Source organism: Engystomops pustulosus, chromosome 4, assembly GCF_040894005.1.
Source record: "Engystomops pustulosus chromosome 4, aEngPut4.maternal, whole genome shotgun sequence".
Lineage (NCBI taxonomy): Eukaryota > Metazoa > Chordata > Amphibia > Anura > Leptodactylidae > Engystomops > Engystomops pustulosus.
In genome coordinates, this window is record NC_092414.1 from 104,136,860 (window position 1) to 104,164,555 (window position 27,696).

Here is a 27,696-nt window from a genome sequence, read left to right on the forward strand (position 1 = left end):
GTATCCTCCCCATACAGTGCTCTCTGGTGTATATAGCAGTGCTAGTAGCAGTGCTGTACACTGAAACTGGGTTTTCTGCCATGACAACAGCAAAAACGAGATTACGGAGTAGACTGGACATAAGGAACACACTTCAGGTTTCACTGTCTCCCATCACCCCTAGATGGGACCGTCTTGTTGCAGGAAAACAAGCCCAGTGCTCCCACTGATTCAGGGAAACAAGCATGGTGCTCCCACTCATTCTGGACCTATGGTAAGTTGAATCACATTCTCATTATAAATGTCATAATTATATGATAAGTATGCACTAAGCTCCACCCCTCCATAACCCCACCCCATATGACCAAAGCCCCGCCCCCACCATGGACCATGGAAAACTGGTCTAGCTTAAAGCCGGTCCCTGGTGCAAAAAAGGTTGGGGACCTCTGTACTAGGGGATAAGACAGTGTGTGAATTTTATAGGTATAGTGATGTCCACTTGCCTGTCATTGCTGTAGATTCAAGCTATGACCATAGTAAATGCCAACCTAATTTTTATCAAGGTATTTTATCAGGGGGTATTTAGCAGTGTTTCTGCTAGAACTTGCATTTATTTACCCCTTTCCGCCACCTCCACACCAGAAGGGGGGGCTGCTTGCTGGGGCTTGGCGTAGAAATAAACGCTGTTCTATCATACGAACGCTGGCATATGATAAATAACCACCAAAGACTTTATTATTTGTTGAACTATGCAATAATAAAACAATATTGTACAGCACAAGAGTACATATGGTGACAGCAGTCTTATTCATCTTACTTTTATTATTTTATTGTAACTACTACAAGGAACCAGAACCAAAGAAGGATCTTACGAAATAGCCTGTTCCTTTCTGTTCACATGACCAGTAGCAGTGCACATCCACTGAAGCTCCCTGATAAAAGTGACTTTTATTTCCTGCACTGACCTTTTATCACATTGGCTTCAGTGATTCATCTCTCCGTTCTGCCTGATGGTCTCTAGTCCTGTTTAACAATGTTTGGCTGGAGCACAACTACATTACTCACGTTACGTTAATTATATTGTCAGTATTCTTCAGCTGGATCAAAGTCATCTTGGAGAAAGCTTGGAGTCACAAGTCTTTAGACTAAAGTGCAGCTGTTGCTGAAGAAAGTGGAGAATGATCCCAGTCAATGTCTTATTTTGCCTCATCAGTGGGTGGCTATAAAAAAAATTAAAAAAAGGAACATGTTTAAAATGTATCCAGATCTTACAAAAGATCCACACTGAAACTTTAACTGAATCATATTTATACAACCAAGAAAAAAATGATGAAATACATATATTAATAGGAAAAATAATGTTCACCCTCTTAGAATTCTTCTGTTTAATATATCAGGATCAGGGCCAGATTATTGTTAGTGGAGGGCCCTGGACAAAAAATCTGGTGGAGCCCCCAATAACGTATATTTTCCTGAATAAGCCTGAATAACAGGCTTAGTGTAAATTGTCTAGTATGTGCTCGATGGCTACTGGGCCCTGGAATAAGACTACTACCTGATAGTGAATACATTCACGTGTGTATATATGCACAGTATATGTGTGTATAAATATAAGCCGTATTTCTGCATGTGATGTATATATAACTACTGTGTGTATTCTGTAGTATGTGTGAATATGCTGTATGTATGTTTATGTATATGCTGTATGAGTGTGTCTGGTGTATATATGCTGTATGTTTGTGTATATGCCCTATATAATATGCATGTACTGTATGTGTTTGTATATGCTCTATGTTTGTGTATATACCTCATAAACTGTATGCATGTGTGTAGATGCTGTATATGTGTGTGTTTATATCTATGCTGTATGTGGATATATATGCTGTATATGTGTGCAAATGCTGTATGTGTCTATATGATCTGTGTATATATACTGTATGCAAATGTGTATATGTTGCATAGGTGTGTGTATATGATGTATGGTGTGTATATACTGTTTGTATGTGTGATGATGCCTATATGCTGTGTGTGTATATGGTATGTTTATACTGTATGTATGTTTATATATGGTGTATATATACTGCATGTACATATATAATGTTTATATACTGTATGTGTATATACATGTAGGTATAAATGTGTGCATATATGAATGAATGCTCATGAGTGTGCTCATGAGTGCATACAAGTACATATGTGTGTAAATGTGTATGAGTTTATAAATGTGTGTGTACAAGTCCTTGTCCTCAGTCTTATATTATTGAAACGACTAGTAAATCTGCATTCTAGTGTAGTCTATTCCACAAATAAGTCCTCAGTCTAGTATAATCACTGGCACCAGTCATTCCTCAGTCCAGTATAATTGCTGCCACCAGTCAGTCCTAAGACCAGTGTCATCAATCAGTCCACACAGCATAATATGATCAATGCCACCAGTCAGTCCACAGTATAGTAATTCATTGCCATCATTCAGTCCTCACTCTTTTTTTTTTCAGTCCTCACTCTAGTATTATAACTAGCACCTGTCAGTCCTCAGTCTAGTATAATTGCTACCACCAGTCAGTCTCCAGTCTAGTGTAATCTCTCTCACCTAAAAGTCCTCAGTCTAGTATAAGTGCTGGCACCATTTATTTCTCAGACTAGTGTAATCGCTGTCATCAGACAGTCCACAGTCTAGTACAATCACTGCCACCATTCAGTCCTTAGTCTAGTATAATCATTACCACCAGCCATTCCTCAGCAGGGCCGGGACGAGGGGTGGCAATCACTTAGGCCGCTACGCTTTGCCTCCCACCCTGGGATGCAGTCCCAGCCCTCAGTTACGATCAGCGATATATGTATATCTTTAAGATACACATATCACTGGTTGCTGTACGAAGCCAGCACCCTTTATGACCCAGGCGCGCAGCTGCCAACCTCATTGTATAGGCATCGGCGCCGCCTGGGTCATAGAGTGAGAGGATGCTGGCAACACAGGACAGATTCCAGGGAGCTATATACATTCCACGCTGACTGTATACACTACAGGGGAGTAAGTTGGCTATATACACTTCAGGGGGGGCAGGCTGGTTATGTACACTATAGGGGGATGACTGGCTATATACTACAGGGGGACTGGCTATATACACTACAGGGCGAAGGCTCACTATATACACTACAATGGGGGAAGACTGGCTATATGCTACAGAAGGGACAGGCTCACTATATACTACAGGAAGGCAGGCTGGCTATATACTACAGAGGGGCAAGATGGCTATATACTGGGGCAGTGGATTGGCTGGCTTTATACTATGGGGCTGGCTGGATATATATTGGCTGTCTATATATAGAGGGCATTGGCTACCTATATAGTGGGGAAGTTTTCTGGGGCTACCGGATTTATGAGGGGGAAATTATATAGTAGTATACACTGAACGGCCACTTTATTAGGTACACCTGTCCAACTGCTCGTTAACACTTAATTTCTAATCAGCCAATCACATGGCGGCAACTAAGTGCATTTAGGCATGTAGACATGGTCAAGACAATCTCCTGCAGTTCAAACCGAGCATCAGTATGGGGAAGAAAGGTGATTTGAGTGCCTTTGAACGTGGCATGGTTGTTGGTGCCAGAAGGGCTGGTCTGAGTATTTCAGAAACTGCTGATCTACTGGGATTTTCACGCACAACCATCTCTAGGGTTTACAGAGAATGGTTCGAAAAAGAAAAAACATCCAGTGAGCGGCAGTTCTGTGTGGGCGAAAATGCCTTGTTGATGCCAAAGGCCAGAGGAGAATGGGCAGACTGGTTCGAGCTGATAGAAAGGCAACAGTGACTCAAATCGCCACCCGTTACAACCAAGGTAGGCAGAAGAGCATCTCTGAAAGCACAGTACGTCGAACTTTGAGGCAGATGGGCTACAGCAGCAGAAGACCACACCGGGTGCCACTCCTTTCAGCTAAGAACAGGAAACTGAGGCTACAATTTGCACAAGCTCTTGGAAATTGAACAGTAGAAGATTGGAAAAACATTGCCTGGTCTGATGAGTCTCGATTTCTGCTGCGACATTCGGATGGTAGGGTCAGAATTTGGCGTCAACAACATGAAAGCATGGATCCATCCTGCCTTGTATCAACGGTTCAGGCTGGTGGTGGTGGTGTCATGGTGTGGGGAATATTTTCTTGGCACTCTTTGGGCCCCTTGGTACCAATTGAGCATCGTTGCAACGCCACAGCCTACCTGAGTATTGTTGCTGACCATGTCCATCCCTTTATGACCACAATGTACCCAACATCTGATGGCTACTTTCAGCAGGATAATGCACCATGTCATAAAGCTGGAATCATCTCAGACTGGTTTCTTGAACATGACAATGAGTTCACTGTACTCAAATGGCCTCCACAGTCACCAGATCTCAATCCAGTAGAGCATCTTTGGGATGTGGTGGAACGGGAGATTCGCATCATGGATGTGCAGCCGACAAATCTGCGGCAACTGTGTAATGCCATCATGTCAATATGGACCAAAATCTCTGAGGAATGCTTCCAGCACCTTGTTGAATCTATGCCACGAAGAATTGAGGCAGTTCTGAAGGCAAAAGGGGGTCCAAGCCGTTACTAGCATGGTGTACCTAATAAAGTGGCCGGTGAGTGTATATTATAGTATATTGATGGGTCACAATGTATTATCTGTATATGCTAGGTGCACTTAGTTGTTATCTAGGGGACATTATATTGATTGTGATTTTTTTAGGGATGGCGTGTGGAGATGTTCTCCAGAGACCACAGTCAACCAGGTGGCAAATTCTGCAGAGAAGAAGTTTTTATGATGTTCTGTACCTGATGTAGCTGGATTGGCAACAATAAGTAGACTACAGGAAGAAGAGCCGGATGGACCAGGCTAACACAGACATAGAAAGAGACAGCGGTAGCCTAACAGTAAGTTATGTCTGTGCCCGAGTGTAGTATATGTAATGCTGGTATATATTGATGTGTGTCGTAAATTAATTTTTGGTCTATAAGTGCAGGATATTTATATCTGTGCTGTTTATGCATTACTGTTATACATTTATATGTTTGGTCCAGTCATTGATATTTATGTGTTTGGTATATTCATTGGTGGAATATATTTATGTGTTTGCTACATTCTTTGCAGGTTTATATTTTTAGTATAAGCATCACAGGTATTTTCACTGGAGGCACATATTTTTCTATTTTACGCTATATTTACGGCTGGGAGGCCTTATTGTAGATGTTTCCATAGCAATTGGCCACTTAGATTTCTTTCTTATTAATTTTAATGGGGTGGGGCATTTCATTTTTCCCGTTAGGATCAGCCCTAATTCAGCCACGTTTGGGGGTGGGGCAATTTTGCTTGTCTCCCGAGAGCATCAAAATGCTTTGCCCTGGCCCTGTTCCTCAGTCTAGTATAATTCCTGTCACCATTTAGTTATCAGTCTAGTAAAACCCGTGCCACCAGTCTGTCTGCAGTGTAGTATAATCCCTGCCACCAATAAATCCTCAGTCTAGTATAATCACTGCCACCAGTCATTTCTGAGTTTAGTATGATTGCTGCCACCAGTCATTCTGCAGTTTAACTTTACAACTGAAAAAAAAATGGAAGAGAATGTATAATGCATCTTCCCCATAGTATAGAAAGAAAAAAGATAGACATTGAAACATGTGACAGTGTCCCAGAGAGAAGAGTGAGAGAGCAGAACAGACAATGGGAAATGTAAGGAAGAATGGGGTGGGAAGGAAGGGTAAGGGTAGCCGAACAAATTACAATAGGCCAATGAAAGCAAGCTACTGCTGAAAACTGTTCATTTTGAGTACCCATCAATAAAAAGTTTCAGAAGAACTGAAAATTATCCATGAGCTCCATGTAGCAGGCAAGAAATAATAGTAATCATCATATAAAGCATTAAGGGTGAATATTATATAGTTGAGGACATCATTCTTTACTATTACTACTAGCAGACTTTTTCAGTGGTAGAAGAATATAGGCAGCACAACAAGAAACATGCAAGAAACATGATTTCTGGGAATAACATACAATAGCCACATTAAATATTATGAATTCCTTCTGTTAGGTGGACCTCCTGACCTCCCACGTGATAAATTACAAGAACAGCCTGTGTGCATTGTTCTGACGCCAGTGCTATTTTTAAAATACGTAAGTGAGTTAGAAAATTGACACAGTTTTAATGATTTTTACTGTTTTTCTTAATAAAATATTCTATTTCACAATAACATTTAAAGAGTTTATTTTAACCTACAAGCAAATTATTATTGAACTTTCACATATCCTCATACTGTATTTGAAAGAAGAAACCACATCATTGAAGTAAATGGATATAGCATTGCTAATTTGCAGGAAGTGTGGGAAAAATAGGAGGCCTTATTTAGATGAAGTCCACTCTGTGCATAGCCTCCCATAATGAAATATACACTTGATATCACTTTGCACATTGATTCAAAGAATATTGTTCCTAAAGTCTTTTTCAGTTTATTAATGGTATGGAGACTGAAGTGGTTTAGTTATAACTATGAAATAATTGAGTCAGATGTACACAATACCCCATATCAATCTCATAAGTAACTATCCAGTATAACGGTAATACAGCACTCAGGAGAGTGGATACTCTTAGCAAACTACTTAAGAAGAGTTTTGAGATATTTTCTAAATAGGAAATAGCATAACAATCAAATTGGAGAGGTGTCATTCTCCTCTTTTCCCTCTGCAAAGTCTGCAAAAACAAGGTCATTAATATTATTTCAACAATAGAATTAACAAGATAAATAAAGAACTGATACAATTTAACCATGTGTATATGAAATATCAGAATGGCACTCAATGCAGACAAAGGAAGTAAAAGTCTAATAGATTATTTTATTTTAAAAAAATCGATTAACTCCAATTCCAATAAGTCTCTTTGGCAATTATATGTATATATACATATATGAAAGCTACGAAAATTCTGTAAATATTTAAAATGATGCAGCTTAAAAAACAGAAGCTAAAAAACACATTTTTTAAAATAATAATTCTTGCTACTCTACTGTATATTAGGCTAATCATATTGTCAGGTTCCAGGGGTAGTGGACCCACTGAACCACCGTGGACGATGACGTAAGTCAACACCTGGGAGCAGAGTCTAAGTGGTACCCGGTTTTCACCAGAGCCCACCACAAAGCAGGTTGGACTTGCTGCAGCGTGGTACCACCAGGTCGTTCCACATACGCGACTTTGTCCGCGGTGGCAGACAGGCAGCACGGAATTATAATCAGTAGTAGAGCAGAAGGTCAAGGCTGGCAGCGAGAATCTACAAGGAAGGAAGTTACAGCTACTGAATAAACATCTAGAAATAAAAGTGAAATACTTTGATACATACATGTGTACGTGATGGTGGGGCTCAAGGCATGCACAGGCAGATAACCACCCGGAATCAGAGTTGGCTGTGATATATGCCTTAGTGCCAGAGTGATATCACTGGGAGTGTCAGGGATAGGGAATTGGACAGTCTCACTGTTAGAAAAACCTGTCTCTGAGTCATGTCGATGAATGATACAATATCCAAATGTAAAGGGAAATGTAAATCCCTACAGGTGTTTTTAATTTCGGGTTATGATATGTAATGTAATGCTGCTGAAAATGGCAGGTTGCTGCCTCAAGAAACATTCATAATAAGTACTGCAAGAGATTGTGACACGTGGGACTTTTACTGAACACTGACCCATTGGATTCAATGTCCTTGTCGGGACAATGAGCAATAGCATTTTCAAGTACACTCCTGGGGCTGGAACTACTTCATCAGCCCCCCAAGTAAATCTAGTAATAATATTGTATGCATTCATTTCTAGAGCTCTAAAGCCTGCAGAAGCTACATCCACGCAACACTCTTTGGGGCACCAGTGTGTTTAACCAAACCAGGTTTTTAGTAAGATTAGAATTTTATATATAGTACTTATGACTTTAGGGCTTTTGGATCAGTGTACCAGTACATTTTTTTTGCCTTAAGAACCATTTGTCTGTACACATGGTAATTTATACTGAGTTGCTCAAAGAATGGCCATGTTTACAACTAGAGATAAGTGGGATTGCGTTTTAAGGGACAGGACCTTTATTTTATTAATTGTTCATCAATGAATTTGTAATGAAATTTGGTGTATTTATAGTACCTGATGGCATTATTGACCATGGACTCTTTCTATTGTGAGACACTGAAGGGGTTAACTGTGGATGGGCGGTATGTTTCCCCTAGGTTTTGCTTCTATGCAAAGCCTTAGTGCTGAGGTGGGTTTGTCCAGCACCTTGGACACAGGTGATGGGTGCAAACTAATGAGCCTGCATAAAATCACTCAGCAGAGTTGAGTGGGTTGTCTCTCTGTGGAAGGAGGCTGAGAGGACACAGCCCTGACCTCTGTGCCTGGAGCAGCCACGTGATCTTTGTATAGTGTGAGTTAGTGGACTATTTGTATAGTTAGCACCCTGACGGGTAGGTTTTTGTTTGTTTATTCAAATACCTGAATGTAAAGGCTGGTTTATTTTTGCTGCAATAAACGCAGGCGAGACCTGTTTGGACTGTACCTTGGTGTCACTGTCTTGAACTGCATCACAGCACCCCGCTACCACGGTCTCTACCGGGCCAAATCTTCCACATATGGTGGAGGATGCGGGCAGTTCAAAAAAGACATACACCTGAAAGGCTCGCTACATCCTGCAACATTGCATGGCCTGGGTGAAAGCAGCAGGCAAAGTGCAGGATAAAGCCAAGGACTTTATTAAATACCTGCAAGAGGAGGCCAGAGCTAATCGGCAACAGCAGCAGGAAGAGTCCCTGGCTAATCGGCAGCTGCAGCAAGCCATGCTCCAGCAGCAGGAGAGGTCCCGCCAGCAGCAAGCCATGCTCCAGCAACAGCAGGCAGAGTCCCGAGCCATTCTACAGCAACAGCAGGAAGAGTCCCGAGCCATGTTCCAGCTGATGATGGAGAAGTTTTCTGGCATTATGGCAGCACCGCAAGCGACGACTACTGAGGGGTCCCATACTGGTCTGCAAGGGTACCCGGTTGTCCAGCGTTCCGCACGGGCTGCAGTACAAAAGGCTTTACAAAAAATGGCGACGACCGACGACGTGGAGGCTTATCTCACTGTGTTCGAGCGAGTAGCTGAGCGAGAGGAGTTACCGGCTGAGCAGTGGGCAGATGTCCTGGCACCGTTCCTGACCGGCGAGTCGCAGAAGGCTTACTACGACCTGAGTGAAACGGAGGCCCGTAAGTACCCCCAGCTAAAGGCGGAGATTCTGGCTCGTCTTGGGGTCACCGTTCAAGTTCGCTCCAGCCGGGTCCACCAGTGGGCTTACACAGAAAAATTACCCCCACGCTCCCAAATGCATGACCTGATCCATCTTGTCCGGAAGTGGCTACAACCAGAGGACTGCACCCCCGCACGGATGGTAGAGAGAGTGGTCCTCGACAAATTCACCCGTTCTCTGCCCTCTCGGCTCCAGCGGTGGGTTGGACAGGCCGGTCCCACAAAAGCTGAGGAGCTTGTGTCCCTAGTAGAGAGGTATCGGGCTACAGAGGACCTTCTACTTACCTCTCCGACACGAAGCAGTGCCAGTGACAGGGGCACCAAACCAGCTGGTAAGACTGCTACTGCGGAAAAGGGGAGACATGTCAGGTTGGGAGGGGGTTCATTGGGGGGCGTGGATACCCAGAAACCCAGTGAGGCTCGTGACAGAGGTTATGGCCGTATCCAGTGTTGGCGGTGCCATGAAATGGGCCATATTGCTGCCAACTGTCCCCTGTCAGTGGAGCCAATGGACTGCAACCAGACCCGGCGAGTGTCACTGTTTGTCCGGCCAGTTCTGGCGGCTGAGTCAGTCACGGATGCAGAACCCCAAGTATGCATGGTCACAATTGGTGGTCACACAGTGGAAGCCTTGCTAGACTCAGGGAGTCTGGTCACCCTGGTGCGGGGAACTTTGGTTGATCCTGGACTATACAGTGGGCGGAGAGTGGGAGTGTTGTGTATACATGGGGACATTCGCGAATATCCCACTGCTGTCATCAACCTACATACCCCTTGTGGTACTGTTACCCATGAAGTGGGGGTGGTGGGGACCCTTTTTCATGAGGCTATTATCGGCAGAGACTTACCGGTGTTTTGGGACCTCTGGAGACAAAGACCCACCTCAGGTGCTGTTGCAGATATTGGACATCAGGTATGTCCGGCCTTGGCCCCTGAACCCTTTGAGGCTGATGTACACACACCAGCAGTAGGGGTGACCCCATGTGATGAATTCTCTCCCCTAGAGGTCCTAGCTGGTGAGGTCGAGGGCCACGAGGAGGTGGCCGACGTGCTGGACCTTGAGATTTCCCGTGAAAATTTTGGGGCTGTACAGCTACAGGACCCTACCTTGGTTAAAGCACGGGAGAATGTTAAGGTGATAAATGGGGTACTCCAAATACCAGGGGCTGATAAAATATACCCCCGAATGGTGATTATTGGGGAACTGTTGTACAGGGTCGACCAGATACGGGGTGAGGAGGTTGAGCAACTTGTAGTACCCCAATCTCACCGTAGGCTGGTGCTAGAGTTGGCACACAAACATGTGCTGGGAGGGCACTTAGGTGCTGAGAAGACCCGAGAGAGGATCCTGCAGCGATTTTTCTGGCCCGGGGTGTGGGAGGAGGTAAACCGGTATTGTAGCTCCTGCCCTGAGTGTCAACTTACTGCCCCGGTCTCCCACTTCAGGAGTCCTTTGGTCCCGCTACCAATCATAGAAGTGCCCTTTGAACGGATTGCAATGGATCTGGTTGGCCCCATAGTCAAATCCTCCAGGGGGCACCAATACATCCTAGTTATCCTGGACTATGCTACGCGGTATCCCGAGGCGATTCCATTAAGGAACACCTCCTCCAAAAATATTGCTAGGGAGCTGTTCCAGGTGTTCTCACGCACAGGCCTCCCCAAGGAAATCTTGACTGACCAGGGTACCCCATTCATGTCTAGGGTAATGAAGGAGATGTGTAAGTTACTACAGGTAAAACAGCTCCGCACCTCTGTGTATCATCCTCAGACAGATGGCCTGGTCGAGAGGTTTAATAAGACCTTGAAGGGGATGCTTAAGAGGGTGGTCAGCAAAGATGGGAAGGACTGGGATTGTTTGTTGCCCTATTTGATGTTTGCCATACGGGAAGTTCCCCAGTCCTCCACGGGTTTCTCACCCTTTGAGCTGTTATATGGCCGTTCCCCACGTGGGCTTTTGGATATAGCCAAGGAGACCTGGGAACAGGAGAGGACCCCCCACCGTAGTGTGATAGAACATGTCTCCCTTATGCAGGACCGCATAGCGGCGGTAATGCCCTTGTAAAGGAGCACATGACAAGGGCACAAGAGGGTCTAGGGTCTACAATAGGTCAGCCAGACTCAGGACCTTTAACCCAGGCGACAGAGTGCTAGTTCTGGTGCCCACCGTGGAGAGCAAGTTCTTGGCAAAATGGCAAGGACCATATAAAGTCATGGAGAGAGTGGGGAAGGTAACCTACAGGGTATCTCAGCCGGGGAGGAGGAAACCCGAACAGATATACCACGTGAACCTCCTAAAGCCATGGAGGGAAAGAGAGTCCCTGATGGCCATGGGAGTAGAGAAGGCGTCTGTCCCCAAGAAGGGGACACCGGAGGTAGGTGTACCCGATGCCAAGGTGCCTGAAGTACGGATCTCAGAGTCCCTCTCCAGGGCCCAGATTCAGGAAGCGAAGGAGTTTGTGCTCCGAAATATGGATGTGTTCTCTACTTCAGTCATCAAGCATGACATCATAACCGAACCCCACATCCGGGTACACCAAAAACCCTACCGGGTCCCTGAAGCGCCGGCTTGCCATATCCGAAGAAGTCAGGCAGATGTTAGACCTGGGGGTTATCGAGGAATCGAAAAGTGACTGGTCGAGTCCTATTGTGTTGATTCCCAAACCTGATGGTTCCCTACGGTTCTGCAATGATTTTAGGAAGTTGAACGAGGTGTCCAAATTTGATTCCTATCCCATGCCCAGGGTTGACGAGTTGATAGAACGACTTGGACAGGCTAGGTTCTTCTCCACCCTTGACCTGACGAAAGGGTATTGGCAGGTACCCCTGACTGACAGGGCTAAAGAGAAGACCGCTTTTGTTACCCCTGATGGGCTTTTTCAGTACGTGGTACTCCCCTTTGGGCTACATGGGGCTCCCGCCACATTCCAGAGGTTAATGGATCTCGTGCTAAAACCTCACCGGAGTTATGCCTCGGCCTACTTGGATGACATCATAGTCTATAGTAACGACTGGGAGAGTCATCTGGCCAAAGTACAAGCAGTGGTAGACTCCCTGAGGGCAGCAGGGCTGACAGCGAACCCCCAAAAATGTGCACTGGGTCTGGAAGAGGCCCGTTACCTGGGGTACCGTATTGGGCGAGGGGTCATCAAACCCCAAGTAAATAAAGTAGAGGCGATCCAGCAGTGGCCACGACCTTTGAGCAAGAAGCAAGTGAGGGCTTTTCTGGGCATAGTGGGCTATTATCGCCGATTTATCCCCGATTTTGTGACAATAGCGGCACCCCTGACTGACCTGACCAAGGGTAGCAGGGCGGTGATGGTAAAGTGGAGTGAAGAGGCTGAGGGGGCGTTTCAGCGACTTAAGACGGTTTTGTGTGAGGGACCGATACTGATCACCCCTAACTTCACCAAGACCTTTATTGTGCAGACTGACGCTTCCGACGTGGGCTTAGGGGCTGTCCTGTCCCAAGTAGTGGAGGGTGAGGAACATCCTGTAACATTCCTGAGCCCAAGCTCACACCTCCTGAAAAGAACTATAGTATAGTTGAGAGGGAGTGCTTGGCGATAAAATGGGCTCTGGAATCCCTGAGGTATTATTTGGTAGGGCGGCAGTTTACACTAGTGACTGATCACTCTCCCCTAACCTGGATGAGTCAGGCCAAAGAGAGGAACGCCAGGGTCACAAGGTGGTTCCTAATGCTCCAGAATTTTAAATTCACGGTGGAACATCGAGCAGGAAAGCTGCATGGGAATGCCGATGCCCTATCCCGTACCCACTGTCTGATGGCCAAAAGTGTTCGTCCCCACAGGGTCAAACAGAGGGGGAGGGTATGTGAGACACTGAAGGGGTTAACTGTGGATGGGCGGTATGTTTCCCCTAGGTTTTGCTTCTATGCAAGGCCTTAGTGCTGAGGTGGGTTTGTCCAGCACCTTGGACACAGGTGATGGGTGCAGCAGACTAATAAGCCTGCATAAAATCACTCAGCAGAGTTGAGTGGGTTGTCTCTCTGTGGAAGGAGGCTGAGAGGACACAGCCCTGACCTCTGTGCCTGGAGCAGCCACGTGATCTTTGTATAGTGTGAGTTAGTGGACTATTTGTATAGTTAGCACCCTGACGGGTAGGTTTTTGTTTGTTTATTCAAATACCTGAATGTAAAGGCTGGTTTATTTTTGCTGCAATAAACGCAGGCGAGACCTGTTTGGACTGTACCTTGGTGTCACTGTCTTGAACTGCATCACAGCACCCCGCTACCACGGTCTCTACCGGGCCAAATCTTCCACACTATGCATACCATAATGGAAGGACAGAAGGGGCCTAGTGAAAGCCCTAAGCATGGCCTTAGCATTTTCCCATTAAACCCTAATAAATCCCCATGAGGGACTAATAAAAACTGTAAAATAAAAAGTTTAATTGATGTAGAAGATGTAGAAAATTAAAGCAAAAAATAAACATACTGGAAGAGATTTACAATGTCTTCTCCACCAGGATACTGACGGAAAAGGCATATAAAAATCTCCATTACCTTCTCTTTTCTGTTTTTTCCATCCAACACATGACTTTGTGCTTTATAGGGAAAGGAGTGGAGCAGGAATGAATCACCCCTTAATATACTGCATGAATCCCCCTTTAAAGCGGTTTACCCATGAAAGAAAATTCTCACATTTCAATCCCCTAGTGATGTTTCCACAATAAAGACCATTTTTAACCTGAAACTTTACAATTTTACTCAGTTTTATTGCTGCTTTACCACTCTATAGGCAGGCACATTATGATCCCTGTAGTGCTGTGTAACATGCTGACTGCTGAAAATGTAGTTAGATTATCAGGGTCCAGGTTTATATACACTTTCATTTAGCTTCTGCACATTCACTAGTACCTGACACATAGAAGGAGAGATGTGACAGATCAGAGATGAGAGATGATGAGATCCATGAGATGCATATAATACACAATTACATTCTCAGTTCTGCTACATCTCAGCCACAACATACACTGTTAGATCTTCTGTACCTTCCTCCCCCTCCCCTGGATAAAGACCTTATCTGTCTGTAGCTTGTAGTTTTACTCTCCTCAGGCTGTTGCTTGTCGGCAAAAAGTCTGTGTGTGTGTGAGCTCATCTTGGAATACAAGGGTGGCAGCTGGAGTGCAGGGAGGAGCTCAGTGCAGCATCTGACTCCCAACTCTAAAGTCAGAAGATTAACAGTCAGATCCCAAGCAACCAAATTGTGTAAACCATGAGTGATAGAGACAGGTTGGAATTATATCTGTGAAATGCTGTATTTAGAGAATGTGTTATTTTGTTATCCTGAATATTTTTAAGAATCTTGTCTCCGTGGGATTACCCCTTTAACCCCTTAACGCTCTGCGCCGTAGCTCTACGGCGGCGAGGTATAAGGGATGTATGAAGAGGGCTCACGGGCTGAGTCCTCTTCATACAAAGGTGGGGGTTTTTGCATTTTGCAGAAAACCCCCACCGCTTACCATGGTAGCCTCGGGTCTTCTTTTGACACGAGGCTACATTGCTTATGCAGGTTCATTACAATGAGCCAGTGGCTCATTGTAATGTATGACCTGCAAAAATGCCATATATTGCAATACTGTAGTATTGCAGTATATGGTAGGAGCGATCTGACCATCTAGGGTTAATGTAACCTAGATGGTCTAAAAAATAGTGGAAAAAAACATTTTAAAAAAAGTTTAAAAAATAAAAAAAATTTATAAAATATTAAAAGTTCAAATCAACCCCCTTTCCCTAGAACGGATATAAAACATAATAAACAGTAAAAATCACAAACATATTAGGTATCACCATGTCCCAAAATGCCCTATCTATCAAAATATAAAAACGGTTACGGGCATCGGTGACCTCCGAGGCGGGAAATGGCACCCAAATGTCCGGAATGCAACTTTTACACCTTTTTACATAACATAAAAAATGAAATAAAAAATGATCAAAATGTCGCACAGACCTCAAAATGGTAGCAATGAAAACGTCGCCTCATTTCGCAAAAAATGACCCTTCATACATCTCCGTGCGCCAAAGTATGAAAAAGTTATTAGCGTCAGAAGATGGCAAAAAAAATTTTTTCTTTTTTGTACACATTCGTTTAATTTTTGAAAATGTATTAAAACACAATAAAACCTATATAAATTTGGTATCACTGCGATCGCACCGAACCAAAGAATAAAGTAGTTGTGTTATTTGGAGCGAAGAGTGAAAGTCGTAAAAACTGAGCCCACAAGAATTTTTCCACATTTGGAATTTTTTTTCAGCTTCGCAGTACACGGCATGTTAAAATAAATCAACATCAGAAGGAAGAACTACACATGTAGTAAGAAATTGGGCACATGAAAAAGGCAAAACTGAAAAGACACAAAAAGGCCATGTGCTATACCAAAACGACAATCTTTATTGACTATAAACAACAACAATAAATATATATACACCAGACAAAAGACCAATAAAAGCATCTAAAAAGGAAAGAAACATCCTATATCTGAAACCCAAGGGAGGTTTGGGCCCATGATAAGGCCTCTGCAACAAAAAACCTCCCTACCCAGCCCCGCACCCTAAACCTGTCCAGCAAGAGATGAAAAAATGTAACTGAGAGAAATGACATCAATCATGTAGCCCTGCAGCGAATGATAATGTGGTATGTATAGCCATCATAATTACCAAGCAGGCCGGACAGAAGGGGGAGGGGCTGGGAGAGCCCCACGCGTATCGCCACAACGGTGGCTTCCTCAGGGGTAACTGGTGTGGATATATATGCCTGTATTTATACCTGTGGTCTGAAATATCAGGTGTGGAGCGCCTTGATGGTATAATCGCGCTCCGCGTCACACCCGATGTGGCGCGCATGCGCGCGCGTCTGGCCCGTGGGTCACATGATCGGAGATCATGTGACCAAGATGGCGGCGACCAGCGCCGAGTGGAGTGCGCGTGCCCGCGATTCGTAAGCTGGAAGATAAAGTGACGGAAAAATGTATATGGTGTCCAGCGTCTGATATGTAATTACTAGTATACAATAGTATAAAAAAGAAGTAAGAAAGAGTATTATTGCATATCTCAAGAGTGTATTTTGTGATATCAAAAAAGGTGAAAAAAAGATTATGTGTCAGTGAATAAAAATGTGCAAATATACTGTGACACTAGTCTAAAAAATATGTATATATCTAATAAACCATTAAATACGTGTTAAAGACCATGTCTATTTACCATATAAGCATGGAAGACACAGAGGCATAAGTTACTTAATATTATGTACATATAGTGAAAAACATGATCAGAGAAATTAAGTTATTTTAAAATGTATTTGTTATACAATTGATAAATACTATATAACAACAAGAATAACCAAATACACCGGACACACGCACATGGGCCCATGTACGCACACATGCACACAACAGAGACAGACACACACCAAAAGAATTATGCACAGGTATATAAAAGGGCAATCTATGCGTATCCGTATATCAATCAGTAGAAAAAAATGGTAATATTGGAATATTGCAGGCAGCATCACGGATCGGAGAGCATGGGGAGGATCTTGGTAAATTATTCGAGCCCCAAAACCATGGTAGGCATATATAATAAGAAGGGACCATATAGGGAATGCGGCCTATATCCCAGGGAGTCCAGAAGATATGGCAAGTATCATATTGGAAGACAGACCTGAATGCATAGCATGAGAGAGTAAAGCATGGCATAGGATTAATGGGGTGTAGATAAAAAGACTGGTGATGTATATAACTGGATATACTGAGTGAAGGAAACATTAGAAAAAGAATTTTGTGGAAGAAAGGTTAAAGTATATAAAGTAACGTGAATGTGTGTGATAGCATGCTGAACGTGAAAAAAGTGGAAGTGAAAGACAGAAAAAGGAGGAAAAAGGAACAGAAGAAGAAAAAGAAAAAAAGTGAGAAGAAAGGAAAGAAATGGGTGAGGAGTGTGTGCAAGGGTGTAGGGAAAGGAGAGGAATGTGAAAATGGGTGTGAGAGAATGTGATGGAAGGAGTGAAGAAATGTGGTGATGCGTGTAACGCGTGATGAGGTGAGGTGTGAAGTTAAGGAGTCACCAGGAAGAAAAATAATTTTTGTTAAAATGAAAACACTACAGAGGGTGACTCAAGATGTGCCAAACGTGAAGTGAGAGTGAGGTGAAAGAGAATGTGAGGAATAGTGTGATAGGGAAATGTAGGGTGTGCAAAATGTGAAAGATGTGAGAGGAGAGAAATAATATATTTCATAATCTTTTTTTCACCTTTTTTGATATCACAAAATACACTCTTGAGAGTACTCTTGCAATAATACTCTTTCTTACTTCTTTTTTATACTATTGTATACTAGTAATTACATATCTGAGGAAACGTTCAGACGCTGGACACCATATACATTTTTCCGTCACTTTATCTTCCAGCTTACGAATCGCGGGCATGCGCACTCCACTCGGCGCTGGTCGCCGCCATCTTGGTCACATGATCTCAGATCATGTGACCCACGGGCCAGACGCGCGCGCATGCGCGCCACATCGGGTGTGACGCGGAACGCGATTATACCATCAAGGCGCTCCACACCTGATATTTCAGACCACAGGTATAAATACAGGCATATATATCCACACCAGTTACCCCTGAGGAAGCCACCGTTGTGGCGATACGCGTGGGGCTCTCCCAGCCCCTCCCCCTTCTGTCCGGCCTGCTTGGTAATTATGATGGCTATACATACCACATTATCATTCGCTGCAGGGCTACATGATTGATGTCATTTCTCTAAGTTACATTTTTTCATCTCTTGCTGGACAGGTTTAGGGTGCGGGGCTGGGTAGGGAGGTTTTTTGTTGCAGAGGCCTTATCATGGGCCCAAACCTCCCTTGGGTTTCAGATATAGGATGTTTCTTTCCTTTTTAGATGCTTTTATTGGTCTTTTGTCTGGTGTATATATATTTATTGTTGTTGTTTATAGTCAATAAAGATTGTCGTTTTGGTATAGCACATGGCCTTTTTGTGTCTTTTCGGTTTTGCCTTTTTCATGTGCCCAATTTCTTACTACATGTGTAGTTCTTCCTTCTGATGTTGATTTGAGTATTGAGGCTGGCCTTGTGCATAGTCTCGTAGGTGGAGCACACAGCGTATTAGCGCCTTTCTACATTTGTGTTACGGTTGTATTGTACTCCGTTTGATATATTTGAGCTATTTTCTTACTTGTACATATATATCTGTTTGCAGGCAGTTATGGATTTGGAGGCTAGGGAACAGGCTTGGTGTAGTCAAGTCCCCTCCATTTTTGGTCCGAGCGATAGTGGTGGCACTAACTCGGAATTTAAAATGATTTCCGATGAACTAACGAGTGCACATAGGAGCCTCACCCGCATATGGTGGAACATTCGCAGTCTTGAGGAGTACAAGAAACTACGCATCATACCAAGGGGATTACGTATTCAGATTTTTCCCTCCTGGGAGGTGCAGGATGAGTTTAACCCCTTCCCGCCGCGGCCCTTTATCGATTTTGCGTTTTCATTTTTCACTCCCCACATTCAAAAATCTGTAACTTTTTTATTTTTCCATGTACAGAGCTGTGTGATGGCTTATTTTCTGCGTAACAAATTACACTTCAAAATGGTGGTATTTAATATTTCATGCCATGTACTGGGAAGCGGGAAAAAAATTCCAAATGCAGTGAAATTGGTAAAAAAACGCATTTGTGCCGTATTCTTGTGGGCTTGGATTTTACGGATTTCACTCTGCACCCCAAATGACATGTCTACTTTATTCTTTGGGTCGGTACGATTACGGGGATACCAAATTTGTATAGGTTTTATAATGTTTTCATACATTTAAAAAAATTAAAACCTCCTGTACAAAATTTTTTTGGGGAATTTTGCCATCTTCTGGGGCTAATAACTTTTTCATACTTTGGTGTATGGAGCTGTGGGTGGTGTCGTTTTTTGCGGATTTTGATGACGTTTACAATGTTATTATTTTTAGGATTGTACGACCTTTTGATCACGCAGTGAAAAACCGTTATCATATTTTGATAGATCGGGCATTTTCGGACGCAGCAATACCTAATGTGTTTATGATTTTTACTGTTTATTTATATTTATATCAATTCTAGGGAAAGGGGGGTGATTTGAATTTTTAGGTTTTTTTATTAGAATTTTTTTATTTTAACTTTTTTTTTATTTTGATTTTTACTATTTTTCAGACTCCCTAGGGTACTTTAACCCTAGGTTGTCTGATCGATCCTATCATATACTGCCATACTACAGTATGGCAGTATATGGGGATTTTACTACTCATACATTACCATGTGCTGACAGCACATGGTAATGAATGGGTTAATCCGAAGTAGCTTCGGGTCTTCGTGAGACCCGAAGTTACCATGGTGACGGATCGCCGCTCCCCGATGACGTCACGGGGAGCGACGATCCACGGAAAGATGGCGGCGCATGCGTGCCGCCGTCTTTTTGAAGCTGCCGGCACCTTTGCCGGCGGCAATCAGCGGTAAAACACCCGCGATCGGTGCCGGCACCGATCGCGGGTGTTACCGGTAAGCCTTTGCTGCAATATGCAGCAAAGACTTACCGGCTATGGAGAGGGCTCGGCCCGCGAGCCCTCTCCATGTACCGGGACCCGACATGTGACGTACTATTACGTCACATGTCGGTAAGGGGTTAAAACAACCTGGGAGAATGGGTTGCTCCAATGCTCCACCATTCTCATTGACTTGCTTTTGGCGCATGATCGAGAGGCCCTGATACATACTAAGGAACAGATTCGAGCATGTGAGACCAAAATGTCTACGTTTGACCAGGCGACTCTTGTTCAACCTTTTCGCCTACAGCTTAAAGAAGTAATTGAAAAGTATGAAAAAGATATTATCCAGAAAAAACGCTCAAAATTTAATAGAGACCAAGGGGACTATGACCGTAAGAGAGCCTACAGATGGACTCATGCTGGGAATGGAAGGAGGTTTTCTAGACCCCCAATAGCACCCACAACCACTAATGACACTTCGTCGAGCGATTTTTTATCGTCAGACACGAGCGACCTAGATGGAGATCCAGGAGGTACCGGAGAAAACGGACTCAACATGCGCAAGAGGGGTTTAAGGAACAGATGGTCCCCGAGCTACAAACGGGGACGGCAGAAATACAACACCAAGAAGAGCAACTAAACCAACAGGACAAGCAGGGTAAGCAAGATCTACAGATCATTAATTTATCTGAGTATGTTCTATCGGATGTGGAAAAGGATGTTCTTAGTCGTGGTTTGAGTTTTTCTCCCATGCTAAGACTTGATAAATTTACTCTGGTCAAAGACATATTTCTTTTTTGCAGACAGTTATCGTTTAAACTTCTATACCACCAGCCATCACTGGCGGACCATATGCCGGAGGGGGACCGACAAACGTTTATGGATTTACTCGATCTTCTACGTGAAAACGAGAACGAAGAAACTTTAGGTAGGCCAAATTTCACATTGCGCCTGCCATCGCAAATTACCCCCAATTTACGCCTCTTCCCAGCTATACAGATCTTCTTTGAGTGTATGCTGACTGACATTCGCGAACTGAAGGAGGAACCATACAAACATGAAAACATGTCAAATGTCGAACGCCAAGCACTGAGTTACGCTCAAACACGAGTTTTATTATCAAAGAAGCCGACAAAGGCGGAAATGTGGTCCTATGGCCTATGGACCAGTATGTGGGTGAAGCAAGGAGGCAGCTGGGCAACCAGCATTACTACTTTTCTTTACCCTCAGATCCCACGGAAATTTTTAAGAACAAGCTGGATCGTTTGATCAAAGCAGCCATGGACTCAGGGGTCATTACTCGTAAAGAAAAGAACTTCCTAACAGTTAAAAAACCAATTGTACCCACGTTCTATATGCTGCCGAAGGTGCATAAAGCGCTTGTTAACCCACCAGGTAGGCCCATTGTGGCTGGCATAGGGGGTCTATGCGAAAAGACCTGCACTTACATAGATTTTTTCCTCCAGAACCGGGTGACAAAGCTAACATCCTACGTACGGGATTCATCACACCTCATTGGACAGATCGAGAAACTGAAATTGCGGTTCCCTGGTGAAGAGGTTTGGATAGTGGCAATGGATGTCGAGTCACTGTACACCAATATCATACATGAGGTGGGCATCAATTCTGTCATGTATTTTTTAAAAAAGGACCAGTGTGGTGACTTCCGGCATAGCGCTTTTCTTTTGGAGTTGCTTGATTTTGTCCTCAGGCACAATTACTTTGTTTTCAATCGGGTTTTCTATAGGCAGGTCTCGGGTACCGCGATGGGTGCATGCTGTGCTCCCTCCTACGCCAATCTCTTTTTGGGTTGGTGGGAGGAGACCGGCGTGTACCCATCGCAGACCTTCCAGGAACATGTTATTGCATGGTACCGTTACATCGACGATATATTGATGTTCTGGAGGGGTTCACTCGAGGCCTGCCAAAGCTTTGTCTCAGATTTGAATGGTAATCACTTGCAGATTCACCTAACACCCGTTTTTTCACAGACAGGAGTAAACTTCTTGGATCTGCAAGTCACCATCCAGAATTGACACATCGAGACGACCCTATATAGGAAGGAGACGGCGACCAATAGTTTGTTACACTACTCAAGTTTTCACCCGCGACATTTGAGGGACGGGATCCCAATCGGACAGTTTCTACGATTGAGAAGAAACTGTAGCACTCAGGAGGAATTCCAGCAACATTGTACGGACCTCACCTCGAGATTTCGTGATCGAGCATACCCAAAGAAAGTGGTGTCCAGAGCATATATGCGGGCCAAGCAAACCAAAAGGGAAGATACCTTTACACCAAAAAATCGAGTGATGGATGGTAAACCTTGTCTGACAACAACATATCATAACCAATGGTCGGACGTCTACAAATTGCTCCAAAAAAACTGGGGTATTTTGAGGAGTGACCCACGACTGCACCCACAGCCAAACCTAAGATGATCGCAAAGAGGGCCAGAAATTTGCGTGACTCATTGGTCCAGAGTCATTTTCAAAGACCCGGTCAGTCTTTAGGTAGAGGTCTCAAATTGGTGGGCTCCTACCCCTGTGGGGAATGTACAGTGTGCCCCATGATTCTTAAAGGGAACTCCTTCCAAAACCCGACGAATCAAGAGAAAATTGTCCTGCGATCATACATCAACTGCCGATCTCGTTGTGTTGTGTATGGATTGATCTGCCCCTGTCCAAGAATCTATGTCGGTCAAACGACACAGGAGTTACGCAAAAGAGTCCAGAAACATGTCTCTACAATCAATAATGCCGAACAGGACATCGCCAATGGTAGACAACTGACCACAGTTGCTAAGCACTTCCACGCCACCCACCGCAATAATCCGGCCAAACTACAGGTGGTGGGGTTGGAAAGAATCCAGCCCAACATCCGAGGAGGCGATATGGTACCTACTTTGCTACGACAAGAGGCAAGATGGATATTTCGTTTGAATTCATTGTCCCCATATGGGATAAACGAAGACATGCTGTTTTCTGGATTCTACAAACAATAAGGTATATTATTTCTCTCCTCTCACATCTTTCACATTTTGCACACCCTACATTTCCCTATCACACTATTCCTCACATTCTCTTTCACCTCACTCTCACTTCACGTTTGGCACATCTTGAGTCACCCTCTGTAGTGTTTTCATTTTAACAAAAATTATTTTTCTTCCTGGTGACTCCTTAACTTCACACCTCACCTCATCACGCGTTACACGCATCACCACATTTCTTCACTCCTTCCATCACATTCTCTCACACCCATTTTCACATTCCTCTCCTTTCCCTACACCCTTGCACACACTCCTCACCCATTTCTTTCCTTTCTTCTCACTTTTTTTCTTTTTCTTCTTCTGTTCCTTTTTCCTCCTTTTTCTGTCTTTCACTTCCACTTTTTTCACGTTCAGCATGCTATCACACACATTCACGTTACTTTATATACTTTAACCTTTCTTCCACAAAATTCTTTTTCTAATGTTTCCTTCACTCAGTATATCCAGTTATATACATCACCAGTCTTTTTATCTACACCCCATTAATCCTATGCCATGCTTTACTCTCTCATGCTATGCATTCTGGTCTCTCTTCCAATATGATACTTGCCATATCTTCTGGACTCCCTGGGATATAGGCCGCATTCCCTATATGGTCCCTTCTTATTATATATGCCTACCATGGTTTTGGGGCTCGAATAATTTACCAAGATTCTCCCCATGCTCTCCGATCCGTGATGCTGCCTGCAATATTCCAATATTACCATTTTTTTCTACTGATTGATATACGGATACGCATAGATTGCCCTTTTATATACCTGTGCATAATTCTTTTGGTGTGTGTCTGTCTCTGTTGTGTGCATGTGTGCGTACATGGGCCCATGTGCGTGTGTCCGGTGTATTTGGTTATTCTTGTTGTTATATAGTATTTATCAATTGTATAACAAATACATTTTAAAATAACTTAATTTCTCTGATCATGTTTTTCACTATATGTACATAATATTAAGTAACTTATGCCTCTGTGTCTTCCATGCTTATATGGTAAATAGACATGGTCTTTAACACGTATTTAATGGTTTATTAGATATATACATATTTTTTAGACTAGTGTCACAGTATATTTGCACATTTTTATTCACTGACACATAATCTTTTTTTCACCTTTTTTGATATCACAAAATACACTCTTGAGATATGCAATAATACTCTTTCTTACTTCTTTTTTATACTATTGTATACTAGTAATTACATATCTGAGGAAACGTTCAGACGCTGGACACCATATACATTTTTCCGTCACTTTATCTTCCAGCTTACGAATCGCGGGCACGCGCACTCCACTCGGCGCTGGTCGCCGCCATCTTGGTCACATGATCTCCGATCATGTGACCCACGGGCCAGACTCGCGCGCATGCGCGCCACATCGGGTGTGACGCGGAGCGCGATTATACCATCAAGGCGCTCCACACCTGATATTTCAGACCACAGGTATAAATACAGGCATATATATCCACACCAGTTACCCCTGAGGAAGCCACCGTTGTGGCGATACGCGTGGGGCTCTCCCAGCCCCTCCCCCTTCTGTCCGGCCTGCTTGGTAATTATGATGGCTATACATACCACATTATCATTCGCTGCAGGGCTACATGATTGATGTCATTTCTCTCAGTTACATTTTTTCATCTCTTGCTGGACAGGTTTAGGGTGCGGGGCTGGGTAGGGAGGTTTTTTGTTGCAGAGGCCTTATCATGGGCCCAAACCTCCCTTGGGTTTCAGATATAGGATGTTTCTTTCCTTTTTAGATGCTTTTATTGGTCTTTTGTCTGGTGTATATATATTTATTGTTGTTGTTTATAGTCAATAAAGATTGTCGTTTTGGTATAGCACATGGCCTTTTTGTTAAAATAAATAACATTACGGGAAAGTAAAATTTGTTACGCACAAAATAAGCCCTCACACAGGTCTGTACACGTAAAAATGAAAAAGTTACGGATTTTTGAAGTTGGAGAGCAAGAAATGAGCCGAAAAACCCTGCGTCCTTAAGGGGTTAATATACTGTATGAAGCTCCCCTAAACTTATTTATTAAGTTGCCTCGATTTTATTTATATGTTTGGGCTCCCATAAGTTTAATAAGGCCTTGTTAACCAGCAATATATTTTTTGGATGTGTGTTCAGAGAAGATGCACCAATATGTTCAACACTGTGCAATAAAGAAATGAAAGTGGGTATCCCCTTGCTTGGCACGAACAACACATTTTCATCATAGCATCTTACCTGATCGACTGGTTCCAGCATGTAAATGGTAAACTAATATTTGCAGCACTGTAGGCACGCCAGACACCATATATCAGATCCGTTATCTTCTCCATCAATCTCAAAATGAAAAGAGTTAAAATGCTATTACAAGTTAACACAATAAAGAAGCCACATCTGGAAAAGATTAGACATAATAAGTAATGATTAAAGCCATCCAGTCAAGTAAGTCCTCGTGGTGGAAGACTTAGAGCAGGTGCAAGACATGTTTAAGTGCAGCCCTTGATTCATTAGTGACAAGACACATTTTATATATACGAGGCAGATTGACCCTTCTCATTTATCACTAAATGCTAAAATGATGCATCCAATACAAAGCCACATGAATTTGATATAGCTGCTTCTATGTGGTGACTTTCTATATAATAAATGTGTATCAATTCCCTTTACACACACCGAAAATATTTATTATTTCTGGTGGCAGTCAAGACAATAGCTCAAACCTGTGTACCCATCCACAACAACAAAGATTGAAAATGCTTGTCCAGGTAAAACCAATTGTGTGAAAATTAAAGTATCTGAATATGTACAGGAATTTGTTTTAGTATTTTTCCAGTTCTGTTAAGAAGTTTATGTCAATAAATGTAAGTGAAAATGCCATTCTACACGTACAGAACGCTGGTTTTTATAAAAATGTAAGGGTGATGCCACACATCCTGTTTTTGGACCGTCTTAAAGCATGCGTTTCCAGTCCGTTTAAAAACACAATAATAGATAAATAGGTACAAAGCAGCCAAACGCATGGTAAGCGGTAAAAAATGCATGCAATTTTAAATGGACTGAAAACATGTGCTTTAAAACGGTCCAAAAACGGGACCATGCTGTCTGCAACCTGCTTCCCATCTTACTGTAGATTTTCAACTGGTCTTATTGCCTTAGTTCCCAAAATATGTGCAAAAAAATATGTGTAAAACTGACACACAGCCTGATTACCTGCAAAGTATAGGTTCCTATTCTTTACATACTGTGCACTTAATTTAGAATATTCTGACCACATATCGTAAAACTGTATAATACATTTGCTTTGCAGGAGAAAATCAAATACTTTGACCATAAGATCAGCCAAAAACAGAAACAAGGCTGAGAAAGTGTAATTATACTGCCATCTAGTGGTTTTTAGTTACATGCACATACACAAATAGTAACATACAAAAGCGCATTGCGGGAGATTTATTAAAAGTGTAAAACATAGTCTAGGATACACCAGATGTATCACCGTGTCTAATGCTGGATGATTAAACCCTTATTAAGGTGACATTTGCAAAAGCAATCCAGTAGTCATTCACTCATCAATATTATTAATGCTTTCTTTTGCGTAAAAGAAAATGGAAAATGAACCTTATAACACACTGGGCCAGATTTATCAAAAGTGAGGCAAAGTGCATTAAGTGTAGTTTACCTCATGACAGTGCAGGATGCGCCACATTATTGACAGAATTCAATAGTCTGGTGCAACTTGCTGTCTTGCTTAAAATGCGTGCACCATTTATTTTTTTTTGTGCATGCAGTTTAACAGGCGTGCGCCACATTTCTGTCTGACTTTCTACATTAATCAGTTTTGTGTCATGGTGGACACGACACGACACAAAACATCCGCAAAAGTTTAATAAGAATCCTTGCAAGCTCAATACATGTTCTTTTTAATGCCTTGCTCGCCAAAAAACACGATTAATAAATCTGGCCCAATGAATTCTTAGGAAATGTGAGAACAGGTTGTAATTTGCAACAGACAAGGAGAAAAAGATTGTTGCACCACCAGGAGCACAACAATATCAATGTACAATGAAAAAACTAGATTCGCTCACCCAATCACCCATATATTGTTCTCCTCCACTCCGTCCTCGTGGTGGTGCCCGCCACCGGATCCTTGATTCCAAAACTTTCAAACAGAAACGAAAAATGTAGCGGAAGGCGGCTTTTTGAATCCCACGCAGTTACGTCTTCTATAGCAAAAAATCCTTTACTGAATAAAACATGTGCAAACAGGGTAACATACAAGTGCCCACGATCGACGCGTTTCACCGCTACCGCGTCTTATTCAAGATCTATACTACAATATACAAACAAGTGCTCTAAATACAAATAAACCTACCAGGTATTCATTCCGGAAATGCGGAAATGCAATGTGTGCCGACAGGAGGGGGGGATGGAACAACCGGAATGGCTGTGCTCCAATCAACCCCAACATCTCACACTCCCATGACGTAGCGAGGCACGGTCACGTGACAGTAATCACATGACAGTGTCATAAACAAAGCCGCACATTTAGAACGAACATCAGGTAGGTGAATATACATAAAAGTATAATTCTAAAATCGATCAATTATACACAAATACAAAGAGATGTTGCAAAAGTAGTTAAAATTGTTATCTGTGAACCAAAGAATTAAAGGGGTTATCCGGGTTTAAAATTTTTTTTATGACCGGGCTGGGGAGGGATAGTTAAACATAATAAACATGGACTTACCTACTCCGGCGCCGCCGATGTCCCGCGCCGCGGTCACTTCGATCCGTACCCCTGTAAACAAACAGGGGCACGGAAGCCGCGCACAGGGAGCTTTCGGTCCGCGTTGTGGA

The 27,696-nt window shown here is 43.1% G+C and overlaps 1 long non-coding RNA gene across 2 annotated transcripts; it reads right to left on the reverse strand.

Moving 5' to 3' along the window:
* Positions 1 to 863: 863 nt before the first annotated feature.
* On the reverse strand, positions 864 to 27,045 carry LOC140129057 (uncharacterized). 2 transcript variants are annotated; one of them, XR_011855279.1, is made up of 3 exons: positions 26,925 to 27,045; positions 25,081 to 25,179; positions 864 to 1,199 (listed from the first exon to the last, which is right to left on the reverse strand). It is a non-coding gene; the product is annotated as an uncharacterized lncRNA (long non-coding RNA). The 2 variants fall into 2 exon arrangements; XR_011855280.1 differs by lacking the exon at positions 864 to 1,199 and adding an exon at positions 14,316 to 14,454.
* Positions 27,046 to 27,696: the final 651 nt, after the last annotated feature.